The sequence below is a fragment of the Camelus dromedarius genome, unplaced genomic scaffold (genome assembly GCF_036321535.1).
Source record: "Camelus dromedarius isolate mCamDro1 unplaced genomic scaffold, mCamDro1.pat HAP1_SCAFFOLD_45, whole genome shotgun sequence".
Taxonomy (NCBI): Eukaryota; Metazoa; Chordata; class Mammalia; order Artiodactyla; family Camelidae; genus Camelus; species Camelus dromedarius.
Genome location: NW_026989855.1, coordinates 776,366 through 802,602, shown reverse-complemented (window position 1 = coordinate 802,602; position 26,237 = coordinate 776,366). Strand labels below are relative to the sequence as shown.

Below are 26,237 nucleotides of genomic sequence, written 5' to 3'. Positions count from 1 at the left end.
TCAGCTGCCCCTCATCCGCAGTCCCCCAAAGACCCTCGTCAGATGGAGAACGGAACTTGGGCTTTGGAAACAGAGAGGGAGAGTGGGGAAATACATGAGATGATCTCCGAGAGAGGGCACCCTGCTGTCTGCCCCTGCCAGAACTGATGCTGCATCCTGGGTCTGATCCTCCCCACAATATCCGACCACCACTCCAGCCTTCCCATCTAACCGCCCCCCCAACATCATCAACATACTCTGGCAACTAAAGGGTGAATCCTGGGTACAGCAGGAGTTTCCAAGGAAAAGCTACTCATGAGAGTTCATCAGGCTAATTATTTTGAGTCCCACACCTAGGTTCAGGGATGCCACTTCCAGATCCCTGTGGGATCATCATGATGGTCCTCCAGGACTTCAAGAGACCTAGTGTCCTAGACTCCAGCCCTGGAGAGCTCGGTATCCCAGCATCTGTGGACCCTTGCCTCCTGGCCCCAGCCCCCCAGCTGTGGCCCAGGACCTAACTATGGGGGGTAGAGGAGGAGGTATGTCTTCTGCGAGGGTGGGGCTGAAACACACAGATGGGTTAAGTGGGGAAAGAGGGTTTTGGGAGCAAGAACTGGGGTGGGTTAGGGCTGGAAGTCTGAGCTCAGGAGGGCCAGGATGTGACTCTGTCTGGGCTGGAGCTGAGGGTTAAAGGACTAATAACCATGACGATCTTAGTAACAGAAACACTTGGGTATCAGTGTTGACAGTGCATTAGGTCTCTGCATCATCACAGCCACCTAGTAACACAGGTCCTATGAGCTCCTGGGGGTCGGGTTCTCACTTGGTGCAGGGCACGCCGCATGGGAGCCTATTACAGATGAGATGTGTGGAATGGATCTCCCGCAGGCCTGTGGCTGAGGGAGATGGGGACCTGGGTTGATTCCTGGGGTTGAGGTTGAGTTCTGGGCCTGAGGGTCTGGAGGGGGAAGAATTCCCAGGGGCTGAGATTCAGTCTGAGTTTGGGTGAGAAGATAAAGAAAGATGAGGTCAGGGGTTGGGGGTTATGGCTGCAGTTGAGGTCTGGGTGTTGGAGCAACATCTAGGAGGAGCTGGGGACTTGGATGTGGCAGGGGGTCCAGGGTTGAGTTGCGGTGAGGTTAGGGGTCAAGGGTTGGTGGGGAGGAAAGTGGGGGCTCTTCTGTACCAAGAGAGATGTTGGGATTTCTTCCCTGCTGGTGATTGTTTCCACAAGCTGTATGAGGACCAGCTTAGCTGAGACACCCACAGCTGGCCCTTCACTCCCACTTCAAGTGCCTTATTCTTACAGCAAGCCCCTTAGTCCCCAAATCCCTCCTCCCAAGGCTGCTGGGGGAGAGGTGGCCATGTGCTGTAGAAATAAAGTCTGTGCTACTTCCCTGATGTTGTACTGGATCGTTGAAATTTGGGGGGCGTCAGTAGGCATCCAGGAATTCGGCACTCCTCCCCTTCCCCCAGAAATCCAAGATGACAGCAGAGGGTAAAATCACGTTTATTTGTAGACACAGGCATGTCATGACCACTATACTGTGTCCACTGGGGAGGGGAGGGGGTGCAGAGACTGATTCCTAACACACACCCCCAACCCCAGGGACTCATTCCTGGATATATAGGTTGCTGGGGGCAGTAGGATCATCTGCTGGGCGTGTCTCCACTACCACAGGCCTTGGGAAGGAAGAGAAAAATCAGTTTACTCATTCATTTGTTCATTCATTCATTCATTCATTCATTCATACATTCACAAAGGAGTCTACAGAGGGTGTGCCAGCACAATGCTGGGCTTCAGCAGTGCGTGAGCAGGCACGGCTCCTGCTCTAGGGGAGCTCAGTCTGGAGCAGCAGCCCAACATGAATCAGTGAATGACGTGAGTGCAAAGCAGCGTGAGGCACACACCCAGGAAACCTAGCCCAACGGGTCGGCCAACGTGCACCCCGAAGAATGGATGCTGGAGCCTGAAAGACGTTCAGGAGGGAACTTGGTGAAAGGGCAGGGAAGAGTGTTCTGAGCAGAGAGAACAGCCTGCACAAAGGCCTTGAGGTGGGAGGGGGCTTGACAGCAGAAGTCATGGTTGTGTGGGCTGTGGCCAGGATTGGGTGTTGAACAGGTGGAGGGTGACACAGTCAGATCTGGATTTCAAAAGACCCCTGTGCCATGTCAAAAGTTCAAAGAAGTCTTTGAAGGGGCTCTCGATGGCTATAACTGGGAGAATTTGTGCCTCAAAATAATGATACTAATACATTACAACCCATAGAATAAAATGGAAACTATTGAGACTATGCTGGAAGAACACACCAGCACATGTATGCAAACATACATGGTGGAGAAGGGACAGCTCTTCCTTGCAGTAGAATGCTAACTAATACATTTAGAAGGAGTGATAAAAATAGAAAATCACCATTTATTAACCATCCTAATAGTAGACTCAGGCAAAAATCATCAATGGTAAAACTAGTGGGTGGAAGTCTGATGAGGAATAGCAAATTTATAAAGATCTCAACAAATCATCAGAAAAGATACTTATTAATATAAAGGGAAAAAGAGTAAATTTATAACAGGGAACTTGGTTGACTCCACCTTGTCCAAATAAGCAAGGTAACGTTGCCTGTAATGGGACAAACTGACATCTGCTTCCTGATCTGATGCACTGAGGAGGACACACCATCATTTCTGTGGTGTTCTTGCCCAAAACGCCTAACCTGGAAACCTCAAACAAAACTGAGGGACGTTTGGTGAAACAAATTTCCTGTATGCTTCACAAGTATCAAGGTCATGAAATACAAAGAAAAGTGTGAAGAATTGATTCGTGTTAAAGAATAAATAAACATGACTCCCAAATGCAACCCATTGTCCTAGGTCATGTCCTGGACCAGAAAAAAAAAAAAAGTATGATTTTTGGTTATAAAGAGCATCACTGGGACAACTGGTCAGACTTGAATGGGTGTGTGAATTAGAAGGCAGTGAGAGCTCAGTGTTAGTTTCTTGATTTTGACAGCTGTATGGTGGTTTGTAAGAATATGTCCTTGCGTTGGTATAGGTAACATGTATTGAAGTATATAGGGATAAATGGGAATCAGTCATCATGTCTATAATTCATATGCAAGTAGAAAAATAACTAAACGTATATGAAAGAGAAAAAAAAGCAAATGTGGTTAAAAAATAAAATATGACGAATCTGGGTGAAGGGGATACAGAATTTTTAGTTTTATTTTTGTAACTTCTCTGAGAGAATAAATGTCATGTCAAAATAAAAAGCTAAATTAAAAATACAAAATGAAAATTCCCCCTCAGCTGCTGTGTTGGGGATTGGACTATAGGGGGCAGAGATGCTAGCAGGGAGACCAAGTGAGTGAATGTTCAGGCCAAAGATCCAGGCGGCTGGGGACATGTCAGGATGCCTTCTCTACATCCGAAGCCTCCCCCTTTCCAGTCCTCTCTCCCCTACCCCAAGCTCATACCTATGGGAGCCAAGCAGACGGAAGGTGAGGGTGGGGTCTCTGAGTTCCTGCAGCAGCTGGGGGAAAAGTTGCATGTGTCAGTGTCTAGAAGACTCCTCCCCTCTCCCTCAAAGAGAGCAGGGAGGTAGACTCTGAAATCCTCAGGTCCAGAAATAATCAGTCTTGCTAACAACACGTATCCACTGTGTGACCTCAAGCAAGTGACTTAATCTTTCTGCACCTCAGAATACCAACCTTTGACAACATAATACCTACCTGATAGGCGACCAAAAGGATTAAGTAAAATACAAAAGCATAAGGGCAATGTCTGACACATAGTGTTCTGTGAGCCAAGCACCATTTTTCATTCCATTTTCCAGAGGAGGAAAGTGAGGCACAGGAAGATTAGGTCATATGCCTAAGGTCATTGAGCTGGATTCCAACCCAGGCAGTCTGGTCCATGCTCTTAACCCACATATCTCTATAGTGATCCCATTTTATAGTTGGGAGACTGAGGCTCAGAGAGAAGCAAAGTCCATTACCCAAGGTCACACACTGGTCCTGCATGAGCCCTGGACCTAAGAGACACTGGGGGTAGAGAAGGGAGACCTGTCTGAACTGAGACTGGAGGAAGCTTCTCCAGGACTTCACACCCTGACTCAGTTCTCCCCATCCTTCTGATGAATGAGATGTTTGAAGGAGGGACTGGGTTGTGGGTGCTGGGATGCAGGAGCTTCCCTTGTCTGAGCCTAGAGCCCACACCTACACTCCATGCTTCCAGCAGGGTTGGAGCCAACCCCTGACCATAGCTGGGAGGAAATCAGTGCCTGTTACCCTTGGATTTCACTTAACCCTCCAACCAGGACCCCGGGCCCTACCGTCCTTGCACGTACCTGCGGCCTCCACTGCTTCAGTCATGGGGATCTCTGGAGTTCGAAGCCCCCGGACTGGGGCCCCCTCTGGAGTCACCAGCTTCAGAGACCCTCGAAGGAGATAGAGAGGGAGCTTTAAGAGCAGTAAGTGAGGCTTAGAAGGTTACTGAGGGACCAGACAATAAGTTCAGTGTGAAAAGCAAAGAGAGACGGGCAAGGACCGGAGTTAGAGTTTCTGAGAGTTACATGATGTGGGGGTCGGAAATCCGAGATCTAGGAATAGTGAGGGAGAGCCAGAAGGGTCCTTAGCGTCCATCAACACCATCACCTTGTCTTCCTCGACCTGAGTCACTTGTACTGGTCCCTTGGGCTCTGGTGGAGAGGCGGAAGTGCAAGGTCCAATTCCACCTCATTCCCCTATACTCTGCTAGGCATCCTCTGTATCCCCAGGCAAGCAGGCTAAACCCCACCCATCACAGAGTTCCTCACACCCTCCTTCTCCCCCTCCCCGTCATCCATCTCACCAGTTATATATACCCAACGTTCTCCAGTCCCCTCTTAGTTCAGCCCGCTTCCCAGTTACGCTTCTGGTTAAGCACCGCCCAGCTACCCAGACCCAACGCCGCTAACCTGATAAGCCGCACCCCTCCCAGGACCTGTCCCACTCACCTGCGCTCATCTCGCCCCGCCAGCAGGAGAGCGCGCCGAAGCGCACGGCGTGGAAGAACACCGACTTCGCCGGCTGCCCGGGGCTCACGCCGATGCACACGGCGGGCAGCTCGGAGCCTGGCCCGGTCAGCAGTGAGAACACCGGCAGAGGCGTGGGTAGCGGGAAGAGCACCTGCTGCGGGCCGCTCGGGAAGGGGCGGACTCAGAGGAGGTTTGGGGCGGGGCCTGTGAGGGGCGGGGCCTTGGAAGAGAGTCGGCCTGGGGCTCCCGAAGGATTTCCGGAGCCCTCAGTCTTGGGAGGTGCCACCTAGAAACTTGAGGGGCTGAGGCTTCAGAGGGCTTAGAAGTTGAGGGGTGTGGTCTCAGAGTGGGCGTGGCTTCCACTAGGGGGCGTGCCGCCTTGGTGACAGCAAGGCCGGGCTCCCAGTGGGCGTGGCCTCCAAGGCCCTAAGGTCTTAGAGGCTCCAAAACCTGAACAGGGTCTCCTAAGAGACCTGGCGGGGCACAGGGCCTGAAGAAGAATTAGGCCCCGGGCGAAGGGCGGGGCTTAAAGAACCGGAGGGCCTCAGAAGGAGGAGCCTCCAGGAGAGCAGGCACTTGGGGAGATTGGGAAGAGACCTCGGGTGGAAGCCCGACTTCAAAGAGCTCTCAGCAGAAGAGTGGAAGGCCCCCGCCACAGAACCTGACAAAGTCCCCAGTGCTTACAGGCCCCCTATCCGGACCAGCAGGAACTTGTTCACGGGCTGCTACCACTGAAGCAGGACCACGGATGTCTCCAATGCCCCACACAGGAACGGGCCCCCGGAGCTAGCGCCCTCCGCTGTGGAGGTGGGGAAGGATGGGTTAGGGTCAATCCTGTCTCCCCTGCCCCGCGCCCCCAAAGGCCACACATCTTTCCCCGGGCTCTGGACACCCTGCCTTAAATCGCAACCCTCTTCAGTGGCTAAAGTCCAAGTCATGCCCCTGGCCCCGCTCCCCTCTGAATATCCACGAGATTCTCTCTCACCCACATAGCACGCCTGGCAACCTTTGGTATCCTGGATCTTAGTGGAGACCATGTTCTTCCTGCAGAACAAGGTAGGCGTGAGTCGGGGTGGGGGTGGGTGATAGGGGCAGGAATCAGATAGTAGAGGGTTCTGTGGTTCCACTGGGGTCTCGTGCCTTGCTAGGAGCCGGTGGGGACTGATGTGAGCAGTGGGGCTTCCTGCTCTGGCCTCTTTCCTTTCCAGGAGGACCAGGATGCTATGAGAAGACAGGTGGGGGGACTTTCGTGCAGGGTGTGTGTATTTAGGGGAAGCAGGAATTTATAGGGCAATGCACACTCCCAGCTTTCCCCATCCCTTCCCTGGGCCCCATCCCTTTGAAACGCCCAAGCCTTTAAATCTCAAGCACCTGTATATGTTGATTTCCACTTAATATATTTTAAATGCCCACAGGAGGCCAGGCAGTGTGCTTGGCTCTGGTGAACAATGGTGCCTAAAATAAGTACGTTCCTAACCCTAGTGGTGCCTGTAGTCACATGAGAAACTATGGACACTTAACCAGTCTGCTGAAGTTACACATATTACAAAAGTTTAAGAAGAAACATACCTAGAGATTCTGTAAAAGTTTCTCATCCCACATGTGATATTAATGAGCTCACAAATCCTATCTGGCTTGGTGTTTCCTCACAAATGAGAAATTCTTTAACACAAAGCGTTTGTAAAACAATGAAACAAAATTTTAACCTACAGCTCGCTCATTCTAGTTTAGTTAAGTGTGGGATAAGGACTGTCATATGACCATCAAAGAAATGTAAAGACTAACTCACTGTAGGAATGACCTCAAAACTGACTTGAGACGTGGCAGTATTGTGAGCCCCATTGTACAGATGGGGAAACAGAGGCTTGGGAAGCCAAAGTCTCTTGCCCCAAGTCCTACATTGAAAACGTGGCTGGGATTTGAATTGTGGGCTCTGTGGAATGGGATCCTAAGTGATTTTTTCAGCTGTGCCCAGCTAGCTCCCACACCCTGACCATTGACTCCTTAAGTTCTGACCCCCCCACCCCAACCCATCCCTACCAAACCACAGCCAGACCTGAGAGAGACATGAGGACATTGTTGATGGAGTACACCCAGGTAGTCTGGCTAGAAGAGAGCTGCAGACGATGGAGGAGACAGGTCATGTAAGACTCCAGCACCACCCAATTCCAGCCTCCCACCCTTGGCTCACCCGCGGTGCCGCCTGGCCCCCACCATCTCCATTGTGGCCTCCTTATCATTTCGGTTCAGAATGAAAATGCCTTCCTCAGCTCCCAGGAGTAAGTGCTGGTCTTGGGGAACAGCTATGAAGATGCTGGGACCTGCCTCATCATCGAGGACCTCCCAGGCCCCCTCATCTGACCCCAAACACGGGTACTCTGTTCCCAGCCCTGACCCTCAATTCTCTACTTGCCTCCAACACTGACATTTCCAGTCCCTGTTTTCCCAAATCTGAACTCAAACCCTGACCTGTTCCCTGGAGCCGGTCTCATTCTCCCCAGCCTCTGACCTCCCCCTTTCTGCTGGTTCTTCCATCTCTGACCCACAAATCCTGACCCTCTGTCTCCTCAATTCTGACCTCAACACTAAACATGCCTCCCGTAATAGCCCTCTAAATTCTATCCCCCCTTCTCACCAGTCTGCTCCCTAAATGCTACTCCTATCTCAACACTGATCCTCAAATTCAGATGCCCTGACGTATAGCTTTTTCTTTCCAGTGTGACAGAAAGTAAATTTTTATACTCTTTCCTTAACGTTTACCTTTCACTGACCTTGTCTCCACATCTTTGATCCCCAAATACTTTCCCTTTCGGCTACATTTTAATCCCTAAAACTCCTGACCCCAAAATGCTGATCTTCACCTCTCTGCCACTAACCTCCAACTGAGGTAAATGGGGTCCATCTGTTCCTAGGCTTGTACTCCAAACGCTGGCCTTTCTGCCTTATCTGACACTCCTGGCCTCCAAACTCTAATTTTTCTGGTTTTCACTCTCAAACTCACCTTCACTCTACCCATCTTTGATCCTTAAACCCCAACTGTCACCCCTGGCTCTGCCCCCAACACAGCTCGGCCACTCCAACCCCATTAAGACCCTCCCTTTGTCCCTGGATCTCCACCTCCATTAAGGACCCTCCCCATCCCCATCACATTCTCTGAGAATCTCCTGAATGCTCACCTTGGGTGGAGTGGTGTGTCGAGGCCGCCGTGCTGTGGATCCAGAGAGGGCAGCCATTGAACAACTTTACGAGAAGGGCAGATCCCTGGGTGGGCCATAGGGTCAGGGCAGCAGCCCATCCAACAGAAGAGAGGAGGGGACAGGAAGGTGCCCTGGTTAAGACTCTGGAGAGCCAAGGTTCATATCCTGCCTCTGCCTCCTCAAAGGTTTATGACCTTTGAAATCTACTTACCCCACTGTGCCTCAGTTTCCCCCATTTTAAATGGGGGACAATATCTATCTCTGTGCTATCTATCTCCATCTGTGAAGGTATACACCATGTAAAGACATGAGGTCAGTGTCTGGCACAGAGGAGTTGCTCAAGAAATGTCACCTGTCATCATTATTAGTCTTCGGCCCCGCAACCCCAACCAGGCATCCCCAGCCCTGATCAGCGTTGTGAGTCCTCAGCACAGCTGGCCTTACCTTTCTCTTCATCTATTCCTCCTTGGGGGGCAACAGTGGGGGCTGGTCATGTTCCCGAGGGCTGGGTTCCACAGTGAAGTTTCTGAGATGGGGTGGGGAAAATCAGCCCCCAAATCACCCTCCCGACCTGCCCTACCCCCACCTATGCCCACCTCTTATCCCAGCCTGCCTTGGTACCTGAGTGAGCGGTTAGGTAGGGGCTTCAGGTGGCTGGGAGTGGCCAAAGTAGGGGGGTGCGAGGGTGAGACCCACTGGCACAGCAGACCACTATCCCTGGGCTCAGCTGCCCCTCATCCGCAGTCCCCCCAGGACCCTCGTCAGATGGAGAACGGATCTTGGTTTTGGAAACAGAGAGGGAGGGTGGGGAAATACATGAGATGATCTCTGAGAGAGGGCACCCTGCAGTCTGCCTCTGCCAGATCTGATGCTGCATTTTGGGTCTGACCCTCCCCACAATATCCGACCACCACTCCAGACTTCCCCTCTAACCGCCCCCCCCAAGAACATCAACAAACTCCGGCAACTAAAGGGTGAATGCTGGGTACAGAAGGAGTTTCCGAGGACCAGCTACTGATGAGTGTTCATCAGGCTAAATATTTTGAGTCCCACCCCTAGTTTCAGGGATGTCCCCTTCCACATCCCAGTGGGATCATCATCCTGGTCGTCCCACACTTCAAGGGAACTAGTGTCCTAGACTCCAGCCCTGGAGAGCTTGGTATCCCACCATCTGTGGACCCTGGCCTCCTGGCCCCCAGCCCACCAGCTTTTGCCCAGAACCTTACCTTGGGGAGTAGAGGAGGAGGTATGTCTTCTGCGAGGGTGGGGCTGAAACACACAGATGGGTTAAGTGGGGGAGGAGGGTGTTGGGAGCAAGGACTCGGGTGGGTTAGGGCTGGAAGTCAGCTCAGGAGGGCCAGGATGTGACTCTTTCTGGGCTGGAGCTGAGGGTTAAAGGACTAATAACCATGACGAAGTTAGTAACAGAAACACTTGGGTATCAGTGTTGACAGTGCATTAGGTCTCTGCATCATCACAGCCACCTAGTAACACAGGTCCTATGAGCTCCTGGGGGTCGGATTCTCACTTGGTGCTGGGCACGCCGCATGGGAGCCTATTACAGATGAGATGTGTGGAATGGATCTCCCCCAGGCCTGGGTCTGAGGGAGATGGGGGCCTGGGTTGACTCCTAGGTTTGAGGTTGAGTTCTGGGACTGAGGGTCTGGAGGGGGCAGAATTCCCAGGGGCTGAGGTTCAGTGTGAGTTTGGGTGAGAAGATAAAGAAAGATGAGGTCAGGGTTTGGGGGTTATGGCTGCAGTTGAGGTCTGGGTGTTGGAGCAACATCTAGGAGGAGCTGGGGACTGGGATGTGGCAGGGGCTCCAGGGTTGAGTTGCGGTGAGGTTAGGGGTCAAGGGTTGGTGGGGAGGAACGTGGTGGCTGGTCTCTACCAAGAGAGATGTTGGGATTTCTTCCCTGCTGGTGACTTTTTCCCGCACGCAGTATGAGGACCAGCTTAGCTGAGACACCCACAGCTGGCCCTTCACTCCCACTTCAAATGCCTTATGCTTAGAGCAAGCCCCTTAGTCCCCAAATCCCTCCTCCCAAGGCCGCTGGGGGAGAGGTGACCATGTGCTGTAGAAATAATGTCTGTGCTGCATCCCTGACGTTGTACTGGATCGTTGAATTTGGAGGGGGTCAGTAGGCATCCAGGAATTCGGCCCTCCTCCCCTCACCACAGAAATCCAAGATGACCACAGAGGCTAAAATCACGTTTATTGGGAGACACAGGCATGTGATGACCACTATATTGTGTCCACTGGGGAGGGGAGGGGGTGCAGAGACTGATTCCTAACACCCACTCCGAAACCCAGGGACCCATTCCTGGATAGAGAGGTTGATGGGGGCAGTAGATCATCTGCTGGGCGTGTCTCCACTACCACAGGCCTGGGGAAGGAAGAGAAAAATCTGTTTACTCATTCATTTGTTCATTCATTCATTCATTCATTCATTCATTCATACATACATTCACAAAGAGTCTACAGAGGGTGTGCCTGCACAATGCTGGGCTTCAGCAGTGCGAGAGCAGGCAGGGCTCCTGCTGTCGCGGAGGTCAGTCTGGAGCAGCAGCCCAACATGAATCAGTGAATGACGTGAGTGCTGGGTACTAGGATGCGGCAGGGGCTCCAGGGTTGAGTTGGGGTGAGGTTAGGGGTGAAGGGTTGGTGGGGAGGAGAGTGGGGGCTGGTCTGGGAGGGTCAGGGTTAGGGTGAAGGTAGGTGTGGGTACTGAGTGTCCAGCCAGGGGTCACGGCTGAGTGGTGGAAGGAAAGCAGGGGCTGAGGTTGGGGTCATGGATGGTGGGGCTGGGTGGGGTCTGAGGCGCTCTCTCACATGTCCACGTTGTCGTAGTCATCTTCGGACTCTGACAGGTTCCTCCTGAGGAGGGACAGGCATGAGCCTCGGGCGGTCCCCACACATATCCCAGCCCCCCTCCCACGCTGAGGGTCCCTGACCTAGGACTGCTGCTCTTGAAGCCTCCAGGGGGTTGTAAGCGAGCCTGTGGGATAGGAAAGAGTCAGCAGTGGCCCAGGGGGAGGGGAGGGCGGCGGGGCAGTGGTTAGGCATCTCACCTTGTCAGCTGTGTGTCTGGACTACATGCCTCTGAGCATCATGAACTCTATGTGCCGCCATGGGGGTTGGGGTGGGGTGGTATGCAGGTGACACACAGTGAGCTGGGATCATGGATTCGGGAATAGAAAAAATAGAATGGGGTGGGGTGTGGTCTGCAGCCAGGATCTTAGGACTGGAGCTTTCCCGTCAGGGGAGGGATCTTGGTTTACAGGGGTCTCATTTTGGGGTCAAGATTTGTTATCAGGCGATGGGGGCTCAACATGGTTATACAGTGTTTGTTTTTAGATTCCACTTGGGTATCTGGGATCAGAACAAGGTTTCTGAGGTCTCTGGGAGTCCTGGTGGTTATAGGAAGTCTTATGGGGTCCGTGTGCAGAGCGGAGAGGTAGGGGTCTCTAGAATCATTTTGTAGATGAGGTTCTCTGGGGCCTCTTGTGGGATCAGATGGTAATGGGGGGAATCTGAGAGTCTGTTTAGAAGCGTGGAGGGTCTCTGGGGCCTCTGGCAATCTGATGAGGGGGTTACAAGGGTCTCCAAATCTTAAGGATTCTCTACTGAAGACAGCAGTCTGCAACTGGGATCCCCACAGAGCTGGATCGTTGGGTGGATCGTATCCGCCGAGCGATGGCGGGGGGTAGCTGGGCAGAGCAGCAGCCGCGTCTGGCCCACCGTCCTCCAGCAGCCCAGTCTGGAGCCCTCGGCTCTCCCGTAACCTCTGTGCCCCCAGCTCTGTGCCAAGCCCCCCATGCTCCCTGGCTTTTCTCCTTCTAAGAGAGGCAAAAAGGGGACACCCCAGGCAGGGGAGCAGCCTGAGCAAAGGTGGGGACCGTCCAGTACTTTTGTCATCCAAGCAAGGCCCACTCACCTCAGGCTCCTCATCTTCAATCTCGCCAACAGCTGCCCCCTTCCCTGGGTTCCTCAGTTTGTCAAGAAGCTCTAGGATCAGGCCTCTGTTTAGCCCGGGCTGGGACACCAGTCAGTGCTGGGGGTGGGAGGAGGAGGCGGTCAGCAGACAGAGGGCTGGGCTGCAGGAAGAGGGCTGGCACAGGGGCTTGAGAACCCATCTAAGGGAATCTGGCGGTGAAGGTGCCAATAGAGGAAGAAGGCGGGGAAGTCTGGGCAGCTGCCACCTGGGGGATTCTGAGGTGTCTGAAGGGATCAGACGAATTTAGAGAAGTTGGAGAATTCCAGAGGTGTCTCGGGTGTCCCCTGGAATTCCAGAGAACCCCCAGGAATGGGTCCTGAAGCCGTTGGCAACTTGTGAGGTTTTAGAACTCAGCATATCTTGGGGGAAAGTTCTGGGGTACAATTTGGAGGGTCTTGGAAGGCGGAGCCCTGGGGATTTCAGAGGGAGCAGGGACTTTGAAAGGGCCATAGGCGTTCTGTGGAATAAAATCATCAGTGTTCTAGGGAGCCGAGGGTGTCCCTGGGGGGTTCTCACAGGGGGTGGGTTTGGGAAGGCTGTTCAGGGAGGGGAGGTTTACACTGAGCATCTTGGTGGCGCCAGGTCATTTCTTGGCGCTCTTGGTGAGGGTGACTTTGACGAAGATGTGGAAGGCAGCCGACCTTGGGAAGAAAAAGGCAAGTACTGGGGGAGGGTACAGTTCAAGTGTTAGAGCGCATGCTTAGCATGCAGGAGGCCCTAGGTTCAACCCCCTCCTCTAAAAGTAAATAAATAAATAAATAAATAACCCCCCCAAAAGGCAAGATCTGGGATGAGGGGACCAGAGAACCTCCCATCAGACCATCAGTCCTGACTCTGCCCTCTCTCTCCCGCCTTCCCATGACTCTCTCCTAATATTTGCCTTTTTCCTTTAGCCGAGGAGGCTGATAGCCACTCTTGGTCATGAGGAAGAGAACTCTAGAAAGCAAGGACAGAACATGGGATTCAGACTTCTCTGTGGAGGTCAGATCTCACGATGTGAGGGACCCCTGTTGGCACTGAGGTCAGCAGAGAGCAGTGAGGGACAGGAGGAGAATGAGGGGTAGGTTTTAAGATGCACAGGACGCCACTTCCAGGGGATGCTGCTCATCATGTTACAGAGTTCCAGAAGGCTCGGGGGAGCCTCAAGACAGGACTCCCTGCACTGGGGGCTCCTGGTGTGGACTGGAGAAAATGCTTTCTGGGTTGAGGTTCTCGGGTTGGGCTCGAAGGGAGAGGGATCCCCTGTAGGGGGGTCTTGATGTGGGGAAGCAGGCGGGGGTGGTGTTCAGGGTCAGAGTCGAGTGGGATCTCTGGGACCAGGGGACCTGCCACATCTGCCTACCTGAGAGGGTGAACGTGAAAGAGTGGTGGCTGTAGCTCGGCTAATTCCATGTCTGTGATGCCCAGAGACCAGATGTCACACAGCTAGTTGTATCCCCCCTTCAGTGCCACGGCCGCCACTTCCGGAGCCATCCTAGGGGCAGAGACCCTCAGAGAGCCAGGGGTGACATGATGAAGGGGAGGGGAGACTCCTAGGTAGGGGGTGGGGGGACAGGAGAGAGACAGGGAGCGAGCCGGAGAATGGGACACAGAGAGAGTTGGATGCAGACACAAAGAGGCAGAGAGACAGAAGTAAACACGGAGAGAGGTAAAGACAGAGAGTCAGAGATAGACTAGAAAACATAGACAGAGAGAGGCAAAGAGACAGGGAGAGCCACAGACTGAAACAGACAGAAAAGACAGCCACGGATAGGTATGGAGAGACAGAGATCAGGACCAAAATCAACACAAACACTGAGAAAAACACGTGGAGGGGAGACATGCACAGAAAGACCTAGGGAAATGGAAAACTCAAGGGAGAGCCACAGAGTACACAGAACGCTCAACAGAGAAAGGCAGAGGAAGGGCAAAAAGGCAGGATGGAGATTGCCAGAGATCCATGGTGGGGAAAGCCGCTGCCCATCACCACCAACCCCGCACCACCCCTGGCTGCCAGCCAGGCACCCCTCACCAGTAGGGTGTCCCAATGAAAGAGAGGCGTCGAGCCAGTTTGGCCCCGATCTGGGCCGATATACCAAAGTCAGCTGGAGGCAGATGGAGAGACATACTGACCTAGGGTCCCTGTCCCCTCTGGCTCCCAGCCAGTCCCCCTCCCCACCCCCACCAGCCACACTCACCCAGTCTGACCTCCCCAGGGTCGTTGATGGGGATGTTGGTTCCCTGGGGAAGAGTTGGGGGATCAGAGGCTGTCACAGACACCCCTCCCTCCTGCCAGCCCAACTCTGCCTCTGCTCCCTGGTCACACACTGCCTGAGCCCTCCAAATACCACTACCATCTCCCAGAGGCCCCACCCACCAAGGCTACTTTTCTGCCCCTAGATCACCTTGATGTCCCGGTGTATCTTCTTCTGTGAGTGTAGATAGGCCAGTCCCTGGGGAGGAGGATGGAGAGAGGGGCTGTGAGTGTTCTGGGGGTGTGAGCAGAGCCCTGCCCCCACCCAGACCCACCAAGCATCCCCTCACATGGAGCACTTCCCGGCAGACATAGCTGATCTGGAGCTCTGACAGGCGGCCTGTGACTGCAAAGGTCACCCCGGCATGGTGTCAGATGGGGACCAGGAAACCTGGCCCCAGGAGCCCCTGGCTGCCACCCACACCACGTACCACATGGGGATGGGGTAACAGGAGGGGACAAGGAACGGTCAGCAAAAGAGAGGCAGCAATGCAGGGAACCAGAGGCCAGAGGGAGATAGATTTATTCAACAGACTACACATTTACTGTGTGCCAGGCGCCGTGGTAGGCAATGCGGACACAGCTGTGGACACAGAGACAGAGATCCCCACCCTCGTGGAGAGAATGTTCCAGTGGGCGAAACGGACAGTAGACAAGAGAACTATGTGAAAGAAACAGTATGTGAGATGCGAAGAAATAGAAAAAAACAAAAGCAAGAAAAGACAACAGGAAATATGTGTGGGAAGGGGTATGACGTTTTATACTGGGTGATCAGCAAAGCAACTCTGAGAAGGTGACGGGGTTGAGGATGGGAGCATTCCCACTCAACGTGAACAAGATGAGCAAGTGCAAAGGCCCGGAGGTAGGAAAGTGCCTGGTGGGCCTGGAAATTGGCAAAGTGGGTGGAGTGGAGAGAAGGTGTGTCAGCCTGGGGTGGTTGTGGGCGTCAGACTCCAGTGCTGTGATGCGAAATTTGGGCTTATTGTTGGAGGGAAATGGAAGGCTTGGGAGGGCTCTGAGCAGGAGGTGATGTGACTTTGTTAAAATGAGGAAAGTCAGAGGGAGACAGAGACAGGGACAGAAAATCAGAAACAGATCCAAACTGAGGCAGACATAGAGCGAGCTGGGCAGAGACCAAGAAGTGGCAAAACAGACACATTGAGAAACAGAGATTCAGAGGGGTCAATAAAGACACAGACAGAGAGTGCACAGAGCAGTTCTGACAGCTGGTGATGTGAGTCACTTCCCCTCTGTGGGCCTCAGATTCCCCGCCTAGGACTTCCTAATGAATTCCTTCCTTTCCTGAGCTTTGTGGAGACTGGGAGATGGTCAGAGACAGAGGTGCACATCAGAAATCCAGAAGTGACCATCACCTTGTCTTCCTCGACCTGAGTCACTTGTACTGGTCCCTTGGGCTCTGGTGGAGAGGCGGAAGTGCAAGGTCCAATTCCACCTCATTCCCCTATACTCTGCTAGGCATCCTCTGTATCCCCAGGCAAGCAGGCTAAACCCCACCCATCACAGAGTTCCTCACACCCTCCTTCTCCCCCTCCCCGTCATCCATCTCACCAGTTATATATACCCAACGTTCTCCAGTCCCCTCTTAGTTCAGCCCGCTTCCCAGTTACGCTTCTGGTTAAGCACCGCCCAGCTACCCAGACCCAAAGCCGCTAACCTGATAAGCCGCACCCCTCCCAGGACCTGTCCCACTCACCTGCGCTCATCTCGCCCCGCCAGCAGGAGAGCGCGCCGAAGCGCACGGCGTGGAAGAACACCGACTTCGCCGGCTGCCCGGGGCTCACGCCGATGCACACGGCGGGCAGCTCGGAGCCTGGCCCGGTCAGCAGTGAGAACACCGGCAGAGGCGTGGGTAGCGGGAAGAGCACCTGCTGCGGGCCGCTCGGGAAGGGGCGGACTCAGAGGAGGTTTGGGGCGGGGCCTGTGAGGGGCGGGGCCTTGGAAGAGAGTCGGCCTGGGGCTCCCGAAGGATTTCCGGAGCCCTCAGTCTTGGGAGGTGCCACCTAGAAACTTGAGGGGCTGAGGCTTCAGAGGGCTTAGAAGTTGAGGGGTGTGGTCTCAGAGTGGGCGTGGCTTCCACTAGGGGGCGTGCCGCCTTGGTGACAGCAAGGCCGGGCCCCCCAGGGGGCGTGGCCTCCGAGGCACCAAAGTCTTAGAGGCTCCAAGAACCTGAATAGGGTCTCCTAAGAGACCTGGCGGGGCACAGGGCCTGAAGAAGAATTAGGCCCGGGGCGAAGGGCGGGGCTTAAAGAACCGGAGGGCCTCAGAAGGAGGAGCCTCCAGGAGAGCAGGCTCTTGGGGAGATTGGGAAGAGACCTCGGGTGGAAGCCCGACTTCAAAGAGCTCTCAGCAGAAGAGTGGAAGGCCCCCGCCACAGAACCTGACAAAGTCCCCAGTGCTTACAGGCCCCCTATCCGGACCAGCAGGAACTTCTTCACGGGCTGCTACCACTGAAGCAGGACCACGGATGTCTCCAATGCCCCACACAGGAACGGGCCCCCGGAGCTAGCGCCCTCCGCTGTGGAGGTGGGGAAGGATGGGTTAGGGTCAATCCTGTCTCCCCTGCCCCGCGCCCCCAAAGGCCACACATCTTTCCCCGGGCTCTGGACACCCTGCCTTAATTCTGCAACCCTCTTCAGTGGCTACAGTCCAAGTCATGCCCCTGGCCCCGCTCCCCTCTGAATATCCACGAGATTCTCGCTCACCCACACAGCACGCCTGGCAGCCTTTGGTATCCTGGATCTTAGTGGAGACCATGTTCTTTCTGCAGAAGAAGGTAGGCATGAGTGTGTGGTGGGTGGGGGGTAGGGGCAGGAATCAGATATTAGCGGGGTCTGTGGTTCCACAGGGGTCTCGTACCTTGCTAGTAGCCGGTGGGGACTGATGTGAGCAATGGGGCTTCCTGCTCTGGTCTCTTTCCGTTCCAGCAGGCCCAGGATCTTATGAGAATACAGGTGTGGGGTCTTTCCTGCAGGGTGTGTGTATTTAGAGGAAGCAGGAATTTATAGGGTACTGCACAATCCCAGCTTTCCCCATCCCTTCCCTAGGCCCCATCCCTTTGAAACGTCCAAGCCTTTAAATCTCAAGCACCTGTATATGTTCATTTCTCACTTAACATATTTTAAATGCCCACAGGAGGCCAGGCAGTGTGCTTGTTTCTGGTGAACAATGGTGCCTAAAATAAGTACGTTCCTAACCCTAGTGGTGCCTGTAGTCACATGAGAAACTATGGACACTTAACCAGTCAGCTGAAGTTACACATATTACAAAAGTTTAAGAAGAAACATACCTAGAGATTCTGTAAAAGTTTCTCATAACACATGTGATATTAATGAGCTCACAAATCCTATCTGGCTTGGTGTTTCCTCACAAATGAGAAATTCTTTACACAAAGCGTTTGTAAAACAATGACACAAAATTTTAACATACAGCTCGGTCACTCTAGTTTAGTACAGTGTGGGATAAGGACTGTCATATGACCATCAAAGAAATGTAAAGACTAACTCACTGTAGGTATGACCTCAAAACTGACTTGAGACGTGGCAGTATTGTGAGCCCCATTGTACAGATGGGGAAACAGAGGCTTGGGAAGCCAAAGTATCTTGCCCCAAGTCCTAAATTGAAAAGGTGGCTGGGATTTGAATTGTGGGCTCTGTGGAAGGGGATCCTAAGTGTTTTTTTCAGCTGTGCCCAGCTAGCTCCCACACCCTGAGCATTGACTCCTTAAGCTCTGACCCCCCACCCCAACCCATCCCTACCAACAGACAGCCAGACCTGAGAGAGACATGAGGACATTGTTGATGGAGAACACCCAGGTAGTCCGGCTAGAAGAGAGCTGCAGACGATGGAGGAGACAGCTCCTGTAAGACTCCAGCACCTCCCAATTCCAGCCTCCCACCCTTGGCTCACCCGCGGTGCTGCCTGGCCCTCACCATCTCCAGCGTGGCCCCCTGATCATTTCGGTTCAGAATGAAAATGCCTTCCTCAGCTCCCAGGTGTAAGTGCTGGTCTTGGGGAACAGATAAGAAGATGCTGGGACCTGCCTCATCATCGAGGACCTCCCAGGCCCCCTCATCTGACCCCAAACACGGGTACTCTTTTCCCAGCCCTGACCCTCAATTCTCTACTTGCCTCCAACACTGACATTTCCAGTCCCTGTTTTCCCAAATCTGAACTCAAACCCTGACCTGTTCCCTGGAGCCGGTCTCTTTCTCCCCAGCCTCTGACCTCCCCCGTTCTGCTGGTTCTTCCATCTCTGACCCACAAATCCTGACCCTCTGTCTCCTCAATTCTGACCTCAACACTAAACATGCCTCCCATAATAGCCCTCTAAATTCTATCCCCCCTTCTCACCAGTCTGCTCCCTAAATGCTACTCCTATCTCAACACTGATCCTCAAATTCAGATGCCCTGACGTATAGCTTTTTCTGTCCAGTGTGACAGAAAGTAAATTCTTATACTGTTTCCTTAACGTTTACCCTTCACTGACCTTGTCTCCACATCTTTGATCCCCAAATACTTTCCCTTTCGGCTACATTCTAATCCCTAAAACTCCTGACCCCAAAATGCTGATCTTCGCCTCTCTGCCACTAACGTCCAACTGAGGTAAATGGGGTCCATCTGTCCCTAGGCTTGTACCCCAAACGCTGGCCTTTCTGCCTTATCTGACACTCCTGGCCTCCAAACTCTAAGTTTTCTGGTTTTCACTCTCAAACTCACCTTCACTCTACCCATCTTTGATCCTTAAACCCCAACTGTCACCCCTGGCTCTGCCCCCAACACAGCTCGGCCACTCCAACCCCATTAAGACCCTCCCCTTGTCCCTGCATCTGCACCTCCATTAAGGACCCTCCCCATCCCCATCACATACTCTGAGACACTCCTGAATGCTCACATATGTTGGAGGGGTGTGTCGAAGCCGCCGTGCTGTGGATCCGGAGAGGGCAGCCATTGAACAACTTTAGGAGAAGGGCACAACCCTGGGGGGGCCATAGGGGCAGAGCAGCAGCCCATCCAGCAGAAGAGAGGAGGGGACAGGAAGGTGCCCTGGTTAAGACTCTGGAGTGCCAAGGTTCATATCCTGCCTCTGCCTCCTCAAAGGTTTATGACCTTCGAAAGCTACTTACCCCGCTGTGCCTCAGTTTCCCCATTTTGAAATGGAGGACAATATCTATCTCTGTGCTATCTATCTCCATCTGTGAAGGCATATATCATGTAAAGACATGAGGTCAGTGTCTGGCACAGAGTAGTTGCTCAACAAATGTCACCTGTCATCATTATTAGTCTTCAGCCCCACAACCCCAACCAGGCATCCCCAGCCCCGATCAGAGGTGTGAGTCCTCAGCACAGCTGGCCTCACCTTTCTCTTCATCTTTTCCTTCATGGGGGGCAAGAGCGGGGGCTGGTCAGGCTCCCGGAGGGTTGGGTTCCAGAGTGAAGGTTCTGAGATGGGGTGGGGAAAATCAGCCCCCAAAGCACCCTGTGCCCTGCCCAACCCCCACCTCTGCCCACCTCCTACCCCCAGCCTGCATTGTTACCTGCATGAGCGGTTAGGTGGGGGCTTCGGGTGGCTGCGGGAGGCTGGGGTGTGCGGGGAGGGGTGGCCCACTGGCACAGCGGACCAGTACCCCTGGGCTCAGCTGCCCCTCATCCGCAGTCCCCCAAGGACCCTCGTCAGATGGAGAACGGAACTTGGGCTTTGGAAACAGAGAGGGAGAGTGGGGAAATACATCAGATGATCTCCGAGAGAGGGCACCCTGCAGACTGCCCCTGCCAGAACTGATGCTGCATCCTGGGTCTGACCCTCCCCAAAATATCCGACCACCACTCCAGCCTTCCCATCTAACCGCCCCCCCCAACATCATCAACATACTCTGGCAACTAAAGGGTGAATCCTGGGTACAGCAGGAGTTTCCAAGGAAAAGCTACTCATGAGAGTTCATCAGGCTAAATATTTTGAGTCCCACACCTAGGTTCAGGGATGCCACTTCCAGATCCCAGTGGGATCATCATGATGGTCGTCCAGCACTTCAAGAGACCTAGTGTCCTAGACTCCAGCCCTGGAGAGCTCGGTATCCCAGCATCTGTGGACCCTGGCCTCCTGGCCCCAGTCCACCAGCTGTGGCCCAGGACCTAAATTTGGGGTGTAGAGGAGGAGGTATGTCTTCTGCGAGGGTCGGGATGTAACACACAGATGGGTTAAGTGGGGGAAGAGGGTTTTGGGAGCAAGAACTGGGGTGGGTTAGGGCTGGAAGTCTGAGCTCACGAGGGCCAGGATTTGACTCTGTCTGGGCTGGAGCTGAGGGTGAAAGGACTAATAACCATGACGATCATAGTAACAGCAACACTTGGATATCAGTGTTGACAGTGCATTAGGTCTCTGCATCATCACAGCCACCTAGTAACACAGGTCCTATGAGCTCCTGGGGGTCGGGTTCTCACTTGGTGCCGGGCACGCCGCATGGGAGCCTATTACAGATGAGATGTGTGGAATGGATCTCCCCCAGGCCTGGGTCTGAGGGAGATGGGGGCCTGGGTTGACTCCTGGGGTTGAAGTTGAGTTCTGGGCCTGAGGGTCTGGAGGGGGCAGAATTCCCAGGGGCTGAGGTTCAGTGTGAGTTTGGGTGAGAAGATGAAGAAAGATGAGGGCCAGGGGTTGAGGTTTATGGCTGCAGTTGAGGTCTGGTTGTTGGAGCAACATCTAGGAGGAGCTGGGGACTGGGATGTGGCAGGGGCTCCAGGGTTGAGTTGCGGTGAGGTTAGGGGTGAAGGGTTGGTGGGGAGGAACGTGGTGGCTGGTCTCTACCTAGAGAGATGTTGGGATTTCTTCCCTGCTGGTGATTGTTTCCGCACGCAGTATGAGGACCAGCTTAGCTGAGACACCCACAGCTGGCCCTTCACTCCCACTTCAAATGCCTTATGCTTAGAGCAAGCCCCTTAGTCCCCAAATCCCTCCTCCCAAGGCCGCTGGGGGAGAGGTGACCATGTGCTGTAGAAATAATGTCTGTGCTGTATCCCTGACGTTGTACTGGATCATTGAATTTGGGGGGAGGTGGTCAGTAGGCATCCAGGAATTCGGCCCTCCTCCCCTCACCACAGAAAACCAAGATGACAGCAGAGGCTAAAATCACGTTTATTGGGAGACACAGGCATGTCATGACCACTATATTGTGTCCACTGGGGAGGGGAGGCGGTGCAGAGACTGATTCCTAACACCCACACCGAAACCCAGTGACTCATTCCTGGATATACAGGTTGCTGGGGGCAGTAGATCATCTGCTGGGCGTGTCTCCACTACCACAGGCCTGGGGAAGGAAGAGAAAAATCTGTTTACTCATTCATTTGTTCATTCATTCATTCCTTCATTCATACATATATTCACAAAGAGTCTACAGAGGGTGTGCCAGCACAATGCTGGGCTTCAGCAGTGCGAGAGCAGGCAGGGCTCCTGCTGTCGAGGAGGTCAGTCTGGAGCAGCAGCCCAACATGAATCAGTGAATGACGTGAGTGCTGGGTACTAGGATGTGGCAGGGGCTCCAGGGTTGGGTTGGGGTGAGGTTAGGTGTGAAGGGTTGGTGGGGAGGAGAGTGGGGGCTGGTGTGGGAGGGTCAGGGTTAGGGTGAAGGTAGGTGTGGGTACTGAGTGTCCAGCCAGGGGTCACGGCTGAGTGGTGGAAGGAAAGCAGGGGCTGAGGTTGGGGTCATGGATGGTGGGGCTGGGTGGGGTCTGAGGCGCTCTCTCACATGTCCACGTTGTCGTAGTCATCTTCGGACTCTGACAGGTTCCTCCTGAGGAGGGACAGGCATGAGCCTCGGGCGGTCTCCACACATATCCCAGTCCCCCTCCCACGCTGAGGGTCCCTGACCTAGGACTGCTGCTCTTGAAGCCTCCAGGGGGTTGTAAGCGAGCCTGTGGGATAGGAAAGAGTCAGCAGTGGCCCAGGGGTAGGGGAGGGCGGCGGGGCAGTGGGGAGGCATCTCACCCTGTCAGCTGTGGGTCTGGACTACATGCCTCTGAGCATCATGAACTCTATGTGCCGCCATGGGGGTTGGGGTGGGGTGGTATGCAGGTGACACACAGTGAGGTGGGAACATGGATTCGGGAATAGAAAGAATAGAACTGGGGTGGGGGAGTGGTCTGCAGCCAGGAACTTAGGACTGGAGCTGTCCCTTCAGGGGAGGGATCTTGGTTTACAGGGGTCTCATTTTGGGGTCAAGATTTGTGATCAGGGAGATGGGGGCTCAACATGGTTATAGAGTGTTTGTTTTTAGATTCCACTTGGGTATCTGGGATCAGAACAAGTTTTCTGAGGTCTCTGGGAGTCCTGGTGGTTATAGGAAATCTTATGGGGTCCGTGTGCAGAGCGGAGAGGTAGGGGTCCCTAGAATCATTTTGTAGATGAGGTTCTCTGGGGCCTCTTGTGGGATCAGATGGTAATGGGGGGCCTCTGAGGGTCTGTTTAGAAGCGAGGAGGGTCTCTGGGGTCTCTGGCAATCTGATGAGGGGGTTACAAGTGTCTCCAAAGCTTAAGGATTCTCTGCTGACGACAGCAGTCCGCATGTGTGATCCCCACAGAGCTGGATCGATGGGTGGATCAGATCCGCCGAGGGATGGCGGGGGGTAGCTGGGCAGAGCGGCAGCCGCATCAGGCCCACCGGCCTCCAGCAGCCCAGTCTGGAGCCCTCGGCTCTCCCGTAACCTCTGTGCCCCCAGCTCTGTACCAAGCCCCCCATGGTCCCTGGCTTTTCTCCTTCTAAGAGAGTCAACAAGGGGACACCCCAGGCAGGGGAGCAGCCTGAGCAAAGGTGGGGACCGTCCAGTGCTTTTGTCATCCAAGCAAGGCCCACTCACCTCAGGCTCCTCATCTTCAATCTCGCCAACAGCTGCCCCCTTCCCTGGGTTCCTCAGTTTGTAAAGAAGCTCTAGGATCAGGCCTCTGTTTAGCCCTGGCTGGGACAACAGTCGGTGCTGGGGGTGGGAGGAGGAGGCGGTCAGCAGACAGAGGGCTGGGCTGCAGGGAGAGGGCTGGCACAGGGGCTTGAGAACCCATCTAAGGGAATCTGGCGGTGAAGGTGCCAATAGAAGAAGAAGGCGGGGAAGTCTGGGCAGCTGCCACCTGGGGGATTCTGAGGTGTCTGAAGGGATCAGACGAATTTAGAGAAGTTGGAGAATTCCAGAGGTGTCTCGGGTGTCCCCTGGAATTCCAGAGAACCCCCAGGAATGGGTCCTGAAGCCGTTGGCAACTTGTGAGGTTTTAGAACTCAGCATATCTTGGGGGAAAGGTCTGGGGTACAATTTGGAGGGTCTTGGAAGGCGGAGCCCTGGGGATTTCAGAGGGAGCAGGGACTTTGAAAGGGCCATAGGCGTTCTGTGGAATAAAATCATCAGTGTTCTAGGGAGCCGAGGGAGGCCCTGGGGGGGTTCTCACAGGGGGTGAGTTTGGGAAGGCTGCTCAGGGAGGGGAGGTTTACACTGAGCATCTTGGTGGCGCCAGGTCATTTCTTGGCGCTCTTGGTGAGGGTGACTTTGACGAAGATGTGGAAGGCAGCCGACATTGGGAAGAAAAAGGCAAGTACTGGGGGAGGGTACAGTTCAAGTGTTAGAGCGCATGCTTAGCATGCAGGAAGCCCTAGGTTCAACCCCCTCCTCTAAAAGTAAATAAATAAATAAATAACCCCCCCAAAAGGCAAGTTCTGGGCTGAGGGGACCAGAGACCCTCCCATCAGACCATCAGTCCTGACTCTGCCCTCTCTCCCCCGCCTTCCCATGACTCTCTCCTACCATTTGTCTTTTTCCTTTAGCCAAGGAGGCTGATAGCCACTCTTGGTCATGAGGAAGAGAATTCTAGAAAGCAAGGACAGAACATGGGATTCAGACTTCTCTGTGGAGGTCAGATCTCACGATGTGAGGGACCCCCGATGGCACTGAGGTCAGCAGAGAGCAGTGAGGGTCAGGAGGAGAATGAGGGGTAAGTTTTACGATGCATAGGACGCCACTTCCAGGGGATGCTGCGCATCAGGTTACAGAGTTGCAGAGGGTTCGGGGGAGCCTCAAGGCAGGACTCCCTGCACTGGGGGCTCCTGGTGTGGACTGGAGAAAATGCTTTCTGGGTTGAGGTTCTCGGGTTGGGCTTGAAGGGAGAGGGATCCCCTGTAGGGGGGTCTTGATGTGGGGAAGCAGGCGGGGGTGGTGTTCAGGGTCAGAGTCGAGTGGGATCTCTGGGACCAGGGGGACCTGCCACATCTGCCTACCTGAGAGGGTGAACGTGAAAGAGTGGTGGCTGTAGCTTGGCTAATTCCATGGCTGTGATGCCCAGAGACCAGATGTCACACAGCTCGTTTTATCCAGCCTTCAGGGCCACGGCCGCCACTTCCGGAGCCATCCTAGGGGCAGAGACCCTCAGAGAGCCAGGGGTGACATGATGAAGGGGAGGGGAGAATCCTAGGTAGGGAGTGGGGGGACAGGAGAGAGACAGGGAGCGAGCCGGAGAATGGGACACAGAGAGATTTGGACGCAGACACAAAGAGGCAGAGAGACAGAAATAAATACGGAGAGAGGTAAAGAAAGAGAGTCAGAGATAGACTAGAAAACATAGACAGAGAGAGGCAAAGAGACAGGGAGAGCCACAGACTGAAACAGACAGAAAAGACAACCACGGATAGATATGGAGAGACAGAGATCTGGATAAAAATCAACACAAACACTGAGAAGAACACGTGGAGGGGAGACATGCACAGAAAGACCTAGGGAAAAGGAAAACTCAAGGGAGAGCCACAGAGTACACAGAACGCTCAACAGAGAAAGGCAGAGGCAGGGCAAAAGGCAGGATGGAGATACACAGAGATCCATGGTGGGGAAAGCCGCTGCCCACCACCACCAACCCCGCACCACCCCTGGCTGCCAGCCAGGCACCCCTCACCAGTAAGGTGTCCCAATGAAAGAGAGGCGTTGAGCCAGTGTGGCCTTGATCTGGGCCGATATACCAAAGTCAGCTGGAGGCAGAGGGAGAGACATACTGACCTAGGGTCCCTGTCCCCTCTGGCTCCCAGCCAGTCCCCCTCCCCACCCCCACCAGCCACACTCACCCAGTCTGAACTCCCCAGGGTCGATGATGGGGATGTTGGATCCCTGGGGAAGAGAGGGGGAATCAGAGGCTGTCACAGACACCCCTCCCTCCTGCCAGCCCAACTCTGCCTCTGCTCCCTGGTCACACACTGCCTGAGCCCTCCAAATACCACTACCATCTCCCAGAGGCCCCACCCACCAAGGCTACTTTTCTGCCCCTAGATCACCTTGATGTCCCGGTGTATCTTCTTCTGTGAGTGTAGATAGGCCAGTCCCTGGGAAGGAGGATGGAGAGGGGGGCTGTGAGTGTTCTGGGGGTGTGAGCAGAGACCTGCCCCCACCCAAACCCACCAAGCATCGCCTCCCCCCACCCAAACCCACCAAGCATCGCCTTACCTGGAGCACTTCCCGGCAGACATAGCTGATCTGGAGCTCTGACAGGGGGCTTGTGACTGCAAAGGTCACCCCGGCATGGTGTCAGATGGGGACCAGGAAACCTGGCCCCAGGAGCCCCTGGCTGCCACCCACACCACGTACCACATGGGGAGGGGGTAACAGGAGGGGACAAGGAACGGTCAGCAAAAGAGAGGCAGCAATGCAGGGAACCAGAGGCCAGAGGGAGATAGATTTATTCAACAGACTACACATTTACTGTGTGCCAGGCGCCGTGGTAGGCAATGCGGACACAGCTGTGGACACAGAGACAGAGATCCCCACCCTCGTGGAGAGAA

The 26,237-nt window shown here is 54.1% G+C and overlaps 1 pseudogene; it reads right to left on the bottom strand.

The window, feature by feature from the left end:
- Positions 1-1,160: 1,160 nt before the first annotated feature.
- LOC135320978 (mitogen-activated protein kinase kinase kinase kinase 1-like) lies at positions 1,161-26,048 on the bottom strand (annotated as a pseudogene).
- Between the last annotated feature and the right edge of the window lie 189 nt (positions 26,049-26,237).